The sequence below is a fragment of the Macrobrachium nipponense genome, chromosome 25 (genome assembly GCF_015104395.2).
Source record: "Macrobrachium nipponense isolate FS-2020 chromosome 25, ASM1510439v2, whole genome shotgun sequence".
NCBI lineage: Eukaryota > Metazoa > Arthropoda > Malacostraca > Decapoda > Palaemonidae > Macrobrachium > Macrobrachium nipponense.
In genome coordinates, this window is record NC_087214.1 from 68323 (window position 1) to 83760 (window position 15438).

Genomic DNA, 15438 nt, shown 5'->3' on the forward strand with positions numbered 1-15438 from the left:
TCGCTGCCTCCGCCCAAGGAGATTTCTCAGGTCTGGTGGATGCTAACAGAAGGACAGCGTTTTCGTCGGCGAAAATTTTCTTCTCTTCGCCTGATTTCGACCACCTGATTAAGAACCTATTTAAGGTAATAGAAGTTTTCAGCTTCTTAGACTGGACTATTGCTGCATTAGCAAGGAAAATAGAGGATTGTCAGTCTCTGGAAGATAGCTTGGCGACAGACTGGCTGGATGTATTATCGTGTGCCGACAAAGCAGTCAGGGATGGCTCAGGGAGCTTGCATCTCTTTTTACTCTGGGCGTCCTTAAAAAGAGAGAACTTTGGTGCTCTTTCACCTCCAAGGGAGTAACTTCTAAACCAGAAGTCTGCTCTCATGTTTGCGCCTTTATGTAAGTCGCATTTATTCCCTGAACAGGTTATTCAGCAAGTTCTCGCAGATCTAGAGAAAAAGTCTACCAACGACTTATTGACTCGTTCGTCGACGCGACGTCCCAAGGAGACACCACCTACAGGAGCTAAAGGGTCACCTCTTCAGAATCAACCTTTTCGCGGAGGAAAGTCTAGATGGCACCCAGACCAAGGACTAATTTGCGTCCACAGGCCACAACCAGTAAGAAACCACCCTCGAGACAGTCGGACAAGTAGGAATTTTTACCCTCACACACCTGAGAGGAGCAAGACTCCGCCTGTTTTGGCGGGAATGGAGTCGAAGAGGGGCGGAACAGTGGGTGATCACAGTATTAAGAGAAGGTTATGTGATCCCGTTTTGTGCAAGATCCACCACTGTCGAGTATTCCCATCGCCTTAACAGCATACTCGCAGGGATCAGAAAGAGCTTTGGCTCTTGCCAAGGAAGTAGAAGCCCTGATTACCAAGAAGGCCATAGAAATAGTGGAAGACATCTCACCGGGCTTTTACAACAGGCTGTTCGTTGTCCCCAAGTCATCGGGGGGTCTGGAGGCCGGTCCTGGATGTGAGTGCTCTCAGTATCTTTGTTCTGAGACGAAGTTTCGTATGGAAACCAACCGGTCGGTTATGTCAGCTCTTCGACCAGAGACTGGATGGTATCGGTGGACATGAAAGATGCATATTTCCATGTACCTATTCATCGGAGCTCCAGGAAAATATCTACGGTTCGTTTTCGACGGCAGAGTTTATCAGTTCAGAGCGCTCTGTTTCGGACTTTCGACAGCCCCACAAGATTTTTACTCGAGTCCTGGCCCCGGTAAGTCGATGGTTACATTTGAGTGGGAATCAATATTGCTTTTTATCTGGACGACTGGCTTCTAAGGTCCGACTCCAGTCTCCAGTGTGTGAGGGATTTAAATCAGGACACTAATATTTAACACAGCAACTGGGATAGTAATGAATATAGAGAAGTCACAGTTAGTACCGAGTCAGAGGATTCCATATTTAGGGATGATTCTGGACTCACAAGTTTTTCGGGTTTTTTCTTTTTCTCATCCCCAAGGAGAATAGTCTCCCTCCTTGCGACTGTACGAAAGCTGTTAAACCGCTCGTCCTGCACGGCTCTGGGAGTGGATGAGCTGTTAGGGACTCTCGCTTCGGTGGAGACTTTTGTTACACTTGGTCGTCTTCACATGAGGATGCTACAATTCTCACCTAAAAGCCATTGGGACCGGAAATTCAACCGGATTCGACTGTTATTCCGATCTCCGAGGAAATCAAGGAAGATCTTCGTTGGTGGTTGTCGGAGGAAAGAGCTCAGGAGGGTTTGTCCCTCGAAAGAACGAATCCAGAGCTAGAATTTTATGCCGACGCATCGGACTCAGATGGGTAGCCCTGTTGGGGAAAGAGAAGACATCGGGTATCTGGACGGAACAGGAGAGAGGTCTTCATATCAACATAAAAGAGCTGAAAGCAATTTTTCTTGGGCTTCAAAGTTTCACCCCTCTAGTCGAAGGGAAGAAAGTTGCGGTGTTCTCGGACAACACCACAGCGCTGTCATATATAAGAAAACAGGGAGGGACACATTCGTTCTCCCTGTACAGAAATGACGGAGCATCTTCTTCTGTGGGCGAATGCGCACAAAGTGACTCTCTTCCCCAGGTACGTGCAAGAGAAGCTCAACGTTTTAGCAGACGACTCAGTCGTGCGCATCAGGTTCTTCCGACGGAGTGGACATTGGATATCAGAGTTTGTCAGGATCTATGGCGGTTGTGGGACAACCAACGATAGCCTCTTTGCAACGTCCAGGAAACAACAGGCTTCCTCTATTCTGTTCTCCGGTCCCTGGACCCGACCCGTTAGCCTGGAAAACGGATGCAATGCTTCTCGACTGGTCAGGTCTGAATGTTTACCGCATTTCCACCATTTGCGATGATCAGAGAGGTATTAAACAAGTTCCAGAGTCACCGAACGTTACGATGACTCTAATAGCTCCTTTTTGGCCCAGAAAGGAGTGGTTCCCGGATCTCCTGAGGATGTTAGTAGACTTCCCCAGGCTTCTGCCACAAATTCCATCGCTACTCAAACAGCCCCATTTCGACAGAAATCACCAAGGGTTGTCGTATCTCGCTCTGACAGGATTCAGACTGTCCGGGACCTGTCAGAGCGAAAGGTTTTTCAAGAAGAGCGGCAGAGGCTATTGCTAACTGTAAGAGCCTCTTCGGCCAAACTCTATCAGTCAAAATGGGGAGTTTTTAGAAATTGGTGCAGAGAAAGTCACACAACTTCTTCTAAACCTCTATACAAGAGATAGCAAACTTCCTAATATATCTGAGAGACGTTAGGAAGTTATCGACTTCGACAATAAAAGGATACAGATCTATGTTGGCATCAGTTTTTAAACATAGAAACTTAATATTATCTAATAACTCGGACATCAGCGACTTGATCAAATCTTTTGAGTCCACTAGGACAAGGAGACCAGGTTTAGTGGACTGGAATTTAGACGTGGTATTGTCCTGGCTCTCTAAAGCAAATTTTGAACCTCTTAATTCGGCTTCTTTGAAGGATCTTACTAAGAGACGTTATTCTTAGTCGCCTTAGCTTCAGCTGGTAGAATCAGCGAGATACAAGCAATGATAAAGTAAAGATAGGATTTACACAAGACAAAGCTGTGTGTGCCTATACTCAGGATTTTTTAGCGAAGAATGAAGATCCTTCGAGACCATGGCCTCGTTTCTTCTCCATTCGAAGCTTGTCAGGATTAGTAGGAGAAGAGGACGAAGAACGCTCTTTGTGTCCGGTGAGAGCACTGAAATTTTATATTCATAAACAAAGGCTTTGAGAGGAGTTCGAACCGATTGTGTGTTCGGTTAAAGATCCGAGCCGTCCTATGTCTAAGAACGCAATTTCGTTCTTTTTAAGGAGCCTGATTCAGGAAGTGCACACGTCAGTAAGAGATCAGACTCTACAGTGTGTAAAGTTAAAGCCCACGAGGTTAGGGCAGTAGCGACTTCCATGGCTTTTAGACATAATACGTCGCTAGCATCTATTTTGCAAGCTACGTTCTGGAGGTCGAGATCGTTTTTGCTCTCCACTACCTGAAGGATGTGGAAGCAACGTTTGAAAATTGTTGTCGTTTAGGACCTTTGTCGGTGATGGCATGGTGTTGGGAAAGGAAGCAGAAGGGGATTTGGTCCATTCCCTTCCTTTTGACTATCTCTTCGTCTTGATTAGAAGGTCGTCGAGTTTTGGGGAAGCCTGGGGGTACACGGTACCAGAGTACCCGCCAGTTTTTTATGGTAGGGTTTGGTTTATTATTTTTTATGGTAATGTGTAGGTGATGGTCTTTGATTGTTATTTTAATCTGGTCACAGCCCAGGGCAAGGCGCATATTATTTCATTCTGATCAACCATCGGTGAACCTCCATGGTTGCAGAATACCCACTAGTAGTAGGAACGATCCTGGCCACTACTGCCACGTTCCCTACAAGTGATGAGAGCGCCGACCAGAGGCAGTATTTTCCTGCAGCTGCTCTCTCACGAGGTAAGGTACTACAACATTCTTGCAATGTGAGTTTTTTTCTTATTTGCATTTAAAGTCCATATACCCACCAGCCGGGTAATGTGGATTCAGCTATGTAATTGTTCGGTAAGTTTTCATGTGTGAAAATGGTATTTTTATACATGCGACTTACCCGGCAGATATATACTTAGCTATAGACCCGTTTTCTGAGCCAGATTTTCTCTGTCGCTGACCGGCCGGCAACAACTGTTTGTTTGGTCTCTCCTGATTGGAATTCTGCTCTTTTGCCGAGAATTGGTTCGACTCATTTGGTGAAGTACTCTTGTTTATTCTCGGGATTGGCATACGCTTTATTTTGGACTGGATTAGGACTTGGATTTGGTTTTTTCTATTAAGATGGCTGAAGTTAAAGTAACACCTAAGTTTAGGGTTTGTGCAAGGGAAGAATGCAGAACTAGGTTGTTTAAAGCAGAGGTAGATCCTCATACGCTTTGTAGTAAATGTAGAGGTTCTGAATGTGCGTTGATAGAACTTGTTCTGAATGTGAAGGGCTTTCGGAGCAAGGATGGAAGGATTTAGCTTCTTATATTAAGAAAGAGAGAAGGATAGAGCTAGGAAAGCGTCAGCTAGAAGCTCGAGTAGATCTTGTTCTTTTGAGCCTGAATCAGAGATTAACAACTAGATGATGTTTTCTCCCATAACCTCAGCCCCTTCTCCCTGTGTTGAATCTAAGGATTCATTTTCAGAAATGGAAAAAATGAGATCCTCGATCAGGGAGCTTCAGGAGCAGCTTAAAGCCATGGAACACAAGGTAAGAGTGCCAGTGTATACAGTGACCCCAGTGCAGTGGAGGGGGGCGTCTGATCGGCTCCGCATTGCTCCTAGGCCTAGACCGCTTCCAAACTCCCAGGACCAGGGGAGGAGGAATGTCAAAAGCCGCAGGGAGGTGTGGAGCATCCCCGAACGATCAGGCGTCCCTTCGGCAGACCCTGAAGTATCGACCCAGGCTGCCTTGGATAGCCGTAGAAAAGGCATCCTGGAAGAGTGTTTTTCTGCGTCGGACTCCTCCTCGTCCAGGCGTGGATGGAGCTCTGCTTCGAAGTCTCGTCCTCTGAAGAGATCGTGGGTAGCGCCGAAAGGAGACGCTTTTGATTCAAGCCCAGAGCGATTTCCAGAGGATTTTTCCTTCGACTAGTAAGAGGGCGAGAAGACCGTCTCCAGCGCCTCAAGATCCGACAAAGCTTTTCCTGCTTATCTACAGGAGCAAATATCCTCCTTGGTAGGCGCTCTACATAAGGATTCGTCTCGAAGGAAAGACTCCTCCCTTCCAGTGAAGAGATCAAAAATTATCTTCTCCTGGTAGGAGAGAAGTTCCTCACTCTAGCAGGCGCTCGTCTCCGGAGAGACTCTCTCGTTCTCCCTTTAAACGATCCTCTCCTATCTATAGGAAGAAAGTTCCCAGCGGTAGCCGCTCGCAGAGCAAGCGATCAGCTACGTCTCTTAGGAGAAGTCAGGAGTCGGACTCCTCTTCTGAGGATCAGGATAGGCGTCAAGAGCCTAAGAAGCAGGAGCTGGTGAGAAACACAGAACCTAGTAGGCGCCAAGATATTACAGGCGTATGGAGCCTAACAGACGCCAGGAGTCTTGTGAGAGGCGTCAAGAGCCTACAGGAGTCACGACAAGCGCAGGAGTCAGCAGGCGCCAGGAATCAAGCAGGCTTCAGGAGTCGAGCAGGCGTCAGGAGTCGGGTAGGCGCCAGGAGTCTATCAGACGCCATGGAGTCGAGCAGGCGTCAGGAGTCGAGTAGGCGCCAGGCGCCTTGTACGAGCTTAGGTCAGAGTAAGACCCCTTCGCTACTTTATGAGTTCTTCGGGAGAGTAGGAGCCCTTCACCTGGTAGGAAACAGGTGCCTGAGAGAAGACTCGTGCGTTTAAGAGCTCTATTGCGCCTTGTAGTAGCAAGGATTTGTCACACGGACGACGTTCTTCTTCGTTTGACAGAATCCCGTCCCCTCGACAACTAAGAACCGCTCTTCTCCGAAAGGATCCCCGGCAGCCGGAGAATTAGAAGAAGTCTCGGATGAAGAATTACCTGTGGATGTGGTAGTCTCTGATTATAAGAGATTGTCCTTGTTGCTGTTGCAGGAGTTCGAGATAAGCTGCAACCAGCGGATCCGCCCTCACCAGGATCTTTGCTATCGAGCACGAAGTCTCCAAAGGCATCCTCATTTGTAAAAATGCGTCCAGCCCTTAGTATGAAAAAAGCGTTCAAAAGGATTTGGAGAATGGCTTAAGAATAAAGAGAGGCGGGCAAGACTGTTTTTTTCATGCCCCCATTCAAAGTTGACGGGTAAACCTGGAGATTGGTACGATACCCAGGAACCTATGGGCTTAGGACTGCCATCATCGGCAGACGCAGATTACGCTTCCTTAGTAGATTCCTCAAGGAGGCGCGCTCTACTATCAGCAAAAGCTACTTGGGGGATGTGTGAACTGGACCATCTACTAAGGGACTCTTTAGGACGCTCGAAGTATTTTAATTTTATGGACTGGGCTTTGGGAGCCCTTGCGAAGAGAGCCCAAGATCCCGAATTTGTCACGATGGAAGAATTATCGAGTGTGTTATCGTGTCTGGACAGAGCGGTGATGGACGGGTTTCGGTGGAAGTGGCTGCTCTTTTTGGATCGGGAGTTTTTGAAAAAGAGAGCAGTGTATGGGTCTTTCCTGTCCAAGTCAGTATCTCCTCTACAGAGGTCGGCCTTGCTATATTCGCCGCTTTCGAACCACCTTTTCCCACAGGACACTGGTGAGGGATGTCGCAAATCTTTAGCTGGAAAAGCCACACAGGATTTACTGACACAGTCAGCAAAGAGGTTCAAGCCGGCGGTTCCTTTTCAAAAGAAGGATAAAGCAGCCTCTTCAGCAGCCCTTTCGAGGAGCTCTTCCTCATCAAGAACCCCTTTTAGAGGGTAGAAGACCGGATACCAGAGGAAGACCTTCCAGGAGACCTTGCGGGGGAAGGAAGGCAAAATGAAGAAGAAGTCCTCCAGATAGCAGTAGGCGCCAGACTGTCGAAATTTGCCAGAGTCTGGGCGAAGAGAGGGGGCGGACAGCTGGACCCTCTCGATCCTCGAGAGAGATACCTCATCCCCTTCAGGGAATATCCTCCCTTAACAAGAACTCCAAGGGAGTTAACAGCGAGATACAACGATCCTGTCAAGAGTCAAGCTCTCCTGCAAGCAGTAAGAACTTATGTTGCAGAAAAGGGGGCAATAGACCGGTTTCAAGATCTCCATTCACCAGGTTTCTACAACCGTCTATTCCTGGTACCAAAAAGCCTCTGGGCGGGTGGAGGCCGGTTAACTGGACGTAAGTGCGCTGAACGTCTTTTTGTGATCAGAAGAAGTTCTCGATGGAGACCTCTTCCTCTGTACTTTCTGCTCTTCGTCCAGGGGACTGGATGGTATCCCTGGACCTTCAAGATGCATATTTCCATGTGCCAATTCATCCGGCATCAAGGAAATACCTAAGATTCATGTCACGGGAGAGTGTTTTTCAATTTCGAGCGCTTTGCTTCGGACTTGCGACGGCCCCGCAAGTTCTTCACTGGTATCCTAAGGAATGTGGCTCATTGGCTACATTTAGAGGGGATCAGAATTTCGATGTATTTTGGACGACTGGCTAATACGAGCAAAGTCCGAAGCAACAGTGGTCTGGAGGACTTTCGATAACATTAAAGATGACGCAGTCATTGGGACTCCTAGTCAACCTCGAGAAGTCCCAGTTGGATCCCCAGCAAGAAACATAGTTTATCTGGGATACGGATGGATTCTCGGGGCTTTCTAGCGTCTCCGTCAACAGAGAGAATAGGAACGCTGCCTTACAAAAGTGTCGGGATTTCTAGGGAAAGAACATTGTTCCGCGAGGGAATGGTATGAGTTTTGCTGGGGAACCATTTCCTCGTTGGAACAGTTCGTTTCCCCTAGGGAGACTGCACCTAAGAACCACTTCAGTAGTTATCTGAAGGAGAACTGGGATTCAAAGTTCTCAGGATCCCGGTCGAAGAGCCCCCATCCATTCAGGATAACGGACAAGGTCAAACAAGATCTTCGGTGGTGGTTAGACCCGAAGAAACTCGGTCAAGGAATATCCTTGCATATAAAGAGCCCTCTTCCGAGCGTTGTTTTTTTTGCAGACGCATCGGACGTAGGGTGGGGAGCAATGTTGGATTCGCAAGAAGTGTCGGGAACCTGGGAAGGAGCTCAGGTGTCCTGGCACATAAACAAAAGGAACTGAAAGCCATTCACCTAGCTCTCTTGCACTTTCAAGAACAGATATTAGGATCGATCATTCAGGTCAATTCAGACAACACGACAGCCCTAGCATATATCAGGAAGCAAGGGGGAACTCATTCATTCTCCCTTTACGAGACAGCGAGGGAGTTTTGTTGCTTTGGGCGCAAGAGAAGCAGATCTCTCTTCTAACGAGATTTTATTCAGGGAGAGAGAAATGTTCGAGCGGATCTGCTAAGCAGAAAGAGGACCAAGTGCTCCCCACCGAATGGACTCTCCACCCTCAAGTGTGCGATCAGTTATGGGGGTTATGGGGAACGTGGACTTGTTCGCAACCAACTGGAACAAGAGGTTTGGAGAATTATTGCTCCCCATCGCGGATCCAAGAGCAATAGCGATAGACGGTCTCCTCATGGACTGGAAGGGAATAGACGTACGCTTTTCCCCCCTTCAAACTGGTAGGGGAAGTAATAAGAAACGTTTGCCGCCGTCCTCAGAGGAACGAAATTAACTTTGATCGCCCCTTTTGGCCAGCCCTAGATTGGGTGACAGAGTTGCTGGAGTGGATAGTGGATCTTCCCAGATCGCTCCCACTAAGGAGCGATCTTCTCAAACAACCCCCACTTCGACAGGTATCCACAAAAACCTCCCCGCCCTCTCTAAGTCTGACTGCCTTCAGACTATCGAAGGACTCGTTTAGAGCGATTTGGGGGTTTTCTCGCGAAGCTTCAAAAGAAAAAAGCAATCGCAAGAGCCAGGAGACCATCCCACTTACGGGTGTACCAGTCGAAGTGGGAAGTGTTTAGAAGATGGTGCAGGACGCATGAGCTATCCTTCTCCAGATACCTCTATAACCGACATTGCAAATTTTTCTTCTTTACCTGAGACAAAGTGTGCCTAGCGGTATCTACGATCAAGGGGTATAGAAGTATGCTGGCTCGGTGTTTAGGCATAGGGGTCTGGAGGTGTCGGACAATAGGATCTACATGACCTTATTAGGTCTTTCGAGACCTCAAAAAGGTCAGATTAATAAAAATCCCAGTTGGAACTTGGATATAGTGCTGCATTACTTGATGTCCTGAAAGATTCGTACCTTCCAATAATTGTTCTTTTTAGGGATTTGACGAGGAATCTCTATTCCTGTTCGCCTTAGCCACGGCAAAAAGGGTGAGTGAACTTCAAAAGCGTTAGAGGGCAGAGTGGGGTTTTAAGAAGGAGGCTGCAATTTGCTCTTTTAAGCCTCTCTTCTTAGCCAAGAACCGAAAACCCATCAAAACCGTGGCCTAGAAGCTTCGAAGTGAAGGCACTCTCTTCTCTTACGGGGGAAAAAAAGAAAAGGAGACCTTTGTCCAGTAAGAGCGCTAAAATTTTTATCTACAAAGAAAGTCTCTTTTGGGAGGTACGCAGGAAAGTCTTTGGTGTTCGGTCAAAGATCCTACAAGACCAATATCGAAAAAGCGCCCTTACGTTTTCATAAAAGACGTTATTAAGGAAGCGCATCTTAAATGTGGTGAAGAACAATTTAAACTCCTCAGGTAAAAGCACACGAAGTGAGGGCCATAGCAAACCTCAATGGCTTTTCATAAAACGTGGTCCCTTCAAAATCTAATTGAATCCACGTATTGGAAGTGTAACTCAGTGTTCGCCTCTCACTATCTAAGGATGTGAGAGTTACTTATGAGAAGTGCTTTTCACTGGGAGCATATGTTGTCCGCGGATTTAGTGCTGGGAGGAGGAGCTTGAGGTTAATCCTAATTAGTTAGGTTATGTAATTTTTAACATTATGGTGTTTGGTTTTTATGGTTGACTGAAAGAGGGTATAGGAAGAACCCTTTTCAGTTCTTAGATTTAACATGGTTAGAGAGTCAGGTGGTCGGGATTAACTTTTGGTCTCCTCGTTGGCATTATGTAAAGCCTAAAGCTCTGTCATGTAAGAGGGCTAGCCCCCATGATAAGATACAGGTCAGGCTCTGCCATGTAAGCGGGTAAGCCCCATTGGTACGATCCATGCAGGTTCTGTCGCGTAAGCGGGCTAGCCCCATTGACATGATCCAGAAGGGCTGTTCGTCATAGGTGGTTTACCATCACTGAAGCTCTTGAGGGCAGGCAGACTAAAATGACAGTAATCATGGAAGTCTTCAGCCCAAAGAGGTAAAGAACCAAGGATTGAGATCCTACACAATTGTTTGTTTCCCGTTATTAGAATTTTGTTTTATTTATATATTAGCTGCTCTCGCCCTCCACCAAGGGTCAAATCAATCAGCTAAGTATATATCTGCCGGGTAAGTCGCATGTATAAAAATGATATTGTTAAGATACAATAAAGTTTTATACCATACTTACCTGGCAGATATATAACGATTAAGGGCCCACCCAGCCTCCCCTCAGGAGGACGGGAGGTTAAGAGAAAATCTGGCTCAGAAACGGGAATGGTTGGGATTCCGCCACCCAGCGGCGGGGAATGGTAAGATCACCTGACCCTACCGGTAGCGTGTGCCGCGAGTTTTGAATTCTGTCGGGACGACGGAGGTCTATAGCTAAGTATATATCTGCAGGTAAGTATGTATAAAACTTTATTGTATCTTAACAATATCATTTTTATTATAAAATAAGGTTTCACACATACTTACCGAACAATTACATTAAAGCCCATAAAAAAACCCTCCTCCCCACCCCACATGGACGGGCGGCTAAACGAATGGGTCAAGCAAAGCTCAGTAGTACCGGGGATCCCCGAAAGTGGGCGGGGTTGTATCACCTACACCGTCAGCAGCGCCAATTAGCGCCGAGAAATTTGGAATTTCGACTGCCGTAAGGTAAGAAGCGTATAGCTATGTAATTGTTCGGTAAGATATGTGAAACCTTATTTTTATAAAATAAAAAATACCATATTTCCGTCGTTTGTAGGAGTCCTTTCAAAGGAGCCCTCCTAGAAGGAAAGACTCTTTCCCTTCCTATCAAAAGATCCTCCAGACGTATAGAGGTATCTGCCGCCAGGATCGATGCTCCTACTCGAGGTGAGGCTTCCTGTACGAACGTGGATGAACCGATCAAGACGTCTGGCACCGGCCAGGAGTGAGTCAGGAGTCAGGAGTCAGGAGTCAGGAGTCAGAGTCAGGAGTCAGGAGTCAGGAGTCTGGAGTCAGGAGTCAGGAGTCAGGAGTCAGTAGTCAGAGTCAGGAGTCAGGAGTCAGAGTCAGGAGTCAGAGTCAGGAGTCAGGAGTCAGGAGTCGGAGTCAGAGTCAGGAGTCAGGAGTCAGGAGTCCGGTAGGCAAGAGTCCGGAGGCAGGAGGCAGGAGTCGGAGACTCATTCCTGGAATTTATGACTCTTCTCCAAATAGAAGCTCTCTCCTTCAGATCGTAGGAGGGTCTTGGAAGGACTCTCCCTCCAAACGAGAGCTTTCTCCTTCGTCTGATCGAGGTTTGGACGATTTGTCTGATGACGAACCTCCTGCAAATGAGGGACTCTCGAATTATAAGGTCTTAGCCTCATTGTTACTACAAGAGATTTTTGGGAGACTCTCTTAGTCCGGCGGCTCCTCCTTCTCCTCGTTCTCTCTTTTCGAGCTCTGGCTACGGCAAAATCTTCGGCCTTTCTGAAAATGAAGCCTGCAATTTCTATGAGAAGGACCTCCATTCTTTAGATTCTTGGATGGACAAGAAGAAAGAGTTGGGAAAGACTGTATTCTGCACGCCTCCTTCCAAACTCCATGGAAAGAGAGGTATTTGGTATGGGACAGGAGAGACTATGTCTTTCTCTTCCTGCCTCGGCAGATGCGGACTTTTCCAATTTAGTGGAGGCCCTCTAGACGTCACTCTTTAGGATCGGTCAGATCGACGTGGAGCATTTCGGAGTTGAACCACTTTCTAAAGGGACTTTTTGTCACTTTAGAGGTGTTCAATTTTCTGGATTGGTCACTCGGACGTTCTGGCAAACAAATCTAAAGATCCGGAGTTTCTTAAAAACCCAGAGATTCTCCATAGCGTCCTGTCTTGCATGGACAAGGCAGTACAGGAACGGTTCAGGAGAAGTGGCTTCCCTTTTTGGTTTTTGGGGCTGGTCTTCTGAAAAGAGAGATCAGTATATGGATCCCTATTATCAAAAGGGTTTCTCGAGCCGAGAGGACTGCTTTATATTGTTCGCCCCTCTGTCGGATCATCTGTTTCCTTCTCAGTTAGTGAAGGATATATCTCGCTCGCTAACTGAGAAGGCGACACAGGACCTACTAGTACAAATGTCCCAAGAAAGGACGCCCTGTATGTCGACGATTAAGAAGGACTCTCGTCCTCCTCAGCAGTCCCTTTCGTGGAGGTGCAGCGGCTCGTCCCCCTGCCAGAAAGAAGAGCTCTGACAAGAGAGGAAGGTCTTCCTTCAGACCTTTCAAGAAAACAAAAACTAATGACTTGTTGCTCCTTCAAGCACCAGTGGGTGCCAGACTCCTGAACTTTGCAGGAGTATGGGCAAAAAGGGGAGCCGACCCTTGGTCAGTCTCGGTCCTAAAGAAAGGATACGTAATCCCCTTCGAGGACAGTCCTCCCCTAACATCTACGCCTCGGGAACTGTCAGCGAGGTACAGACCCTGTAATGAGAAAGACTCTCCTTCAAATGGTGGAACAAATGTGGGAAAAGGAGGCCATCGAACTTGTGCAGGATCCACACTCACCCGGGATTTTACAATCGCCTTTTTCTAGTACCAAAGGCATCGGGGGGGTGGAGACCAGTACTGGACGTAAGCGCTCTGAATCGCTTTGTTCAGAAAAAGAAGTTCCGTATGGAAACGTCCGCCTCAGTAATGTCGGCTCTTCGTCAGGAGATTGGATGGTCTCTCTGGACTTGCAAGATGCGTATTTCCACGTTCCCATTCACCATTTGTCAAAGAAATATCTTCGGTTGTAATAGGAGACAAGATTTTTCAATTCAGGGCTCTGTGCTTCGGTCTGTCTACAGCTCCGCAGGTATTCACCACCGATGGCGAATGTGGCAGATGGCTTTCACCTAGGGGAATAAACATCTCCCTCTACTTAGACGACTGGCTGATCAGGGCCAAGTCGGAGATTCAGTGCTTGGAGGACTTATCAGTAACAAGAAACATGATAGAATCGCTGGGATTACTCGTGAACCTCGAGAAGTCGCAGCTGATCCCCAGCCAGAACTTGGTCTATCTGGGGATTCAGATGGATTCTCGGGGTTTTCGAGTATTTCCTTCGCGAGAAAGAATCACTCGAGGTTTGTCGAAAATCTCGAGCTTCTTAGAGAGAAAGAGCAGTTCAGCGAGGGATTATCTGAGGCCTTTTAGGGACCCTGTCCTCACTAGAAAAGTTCTTCTCTCTGGGGAGGCTTCACCTTCGCCCTCTTCAGTTTTTCCTGAAAGGGGTGTGGAGTTGGAAGACGGGACAACTCTCGGACATCTTCCGCTTCCACAAGAGATGAAAGATCACTTGAAGTGGTGGATCCTTCCTCTTCAAAAGAACGAACGGGCGTATCGCTTGCCCTGCAGAACCCAGACCAAGTGTTATATTCCGACGCTCGGAGTCGGGATGGGGAGCGACGCTAGGAGCAAGGGAGGTGTCAGGCACCTGTGGACAAAGGAACAAGTGTCCTGGCACATCAATTGCAAGGAACTAGTGGCCATACACCTAGCTTAAAGTTTCTTTTCGAAGAGATAGTCAGAGGCGGGTGGGGTGATACAGATAAACTCGGACACACGGCTCTGGCTTTACATACGCAAGCAAGGAGGCACGCACTCTTTCTCCCTCTTTCAGTTAACAAAACACCTGTTTAACCTGGACAGAGGAAAGAGGCATAACTCTCCTCACAAGATTTGTGCAAGGGATAAAGAATGTGAGAGCGGACAGGACTGAGCAGGAGGAATCAGGTCCTTCCCACAGAATGGACTCTACACGAAGAAGTGTGTCGAAGTCTTTGGTCCCTGTGGGGGAGACCTCACATAGACCTGTTTGCGACGTTCCTCTCCAAAAGAGTAGAGATCCTTTTGCTCTCTAGTAGAAGATCCGAGAGCCTTCGCAATAGACGCGTTTCTCTGGATTGGTCGGGTGTGGACGCCTACGCCTTTCCCCCGTTCAAGATCCTGGGGAAGTGCTCAGGAAGTTCGTAGCTTCAAAGAGCACGAAGTTGACACTAATAGCCCCATTTTGGCCAGCCCAAGAATGGTTCACGGAGGTACTGGAGTGGATAGTGGACTTCCCCAGATCTCTTCCAAACAGACCAGATCTACTCAGACAAACCCCACTTCGAGAGGTTTCATCACAACCTCCAGGTCTCGCTCTGACTGCCTTTCGACTATCGAAAGACTTGTCAGAGCAAGGGGTGGGGCTTTTCTCGCAAGGTTGCGGGCTCTATCGCTCGAGCCCGCAGAGCTTCGACGAGAAGAGTATACCAATCGAAGTGGGAAGTCTTTAGGAGGTGGTGTAAGAGTCAGAAGCTGTCCTCCTCCAGTACCTCTATAGTTAATATTGCCGATTTCCTCCTCTTTTCTGAGAGAGGAATCACACCTATCTGTCTCAACAATAAAGGGATACAGAAGCATGCTGTCTTCAGTATTTAGAAATCGAGGGCTAGAAATTGCAGACACAAAAAGATCTACACGATTTAATTAGATCCTTTGAAACTTCAAAAGCAGCAACTCCTAGAACACCTAGTTGGAATCTGGACGTGGTCCTGAAATTCCTTTCCTCGGATAAATTCGAGCCTTTACATCTGGCTTCCTTCCGCGACGTCACTAGGAAATGCTTATTCCTGTTGTCTCTCGCTACAGCCAAGAGGACGAGCGAATTGCACGCTCTGGATTCCACAGTGGGGTTCAAAGGAGATGCTGCTATCTGCTCGTTCCAGACAATGTTTCTGGCGAAGAACGAAAAACCCGTCAAAACCTTGGCCCAGAAGCTTTGAAGTAAAAGGTCTATCTAACCTCGTAGGCAGAGAGACAGAGAGGTCTCTCTGTCCAGTGAGAGCTCTTAAATTTTATTTAGAGAGGAAGAGACAGATGGGAGCTTGTCAACAAGGTCTTTGGTGTGCTGTGAAGAACCCCAAAGACTCATGTCCAAAAACGCCTTGGCCTTCTTTGTGAGAAGCGTAATACGGACGCACACAAGAACTGCTCGGAGGAATCCTTCGGTCTTCTAAAGGTTAAGACCCATGAGGTGAGAGCAGTAGCAACGTCCTTGGCGTTCCAAAAGAATATGTCTCTTAAAAAA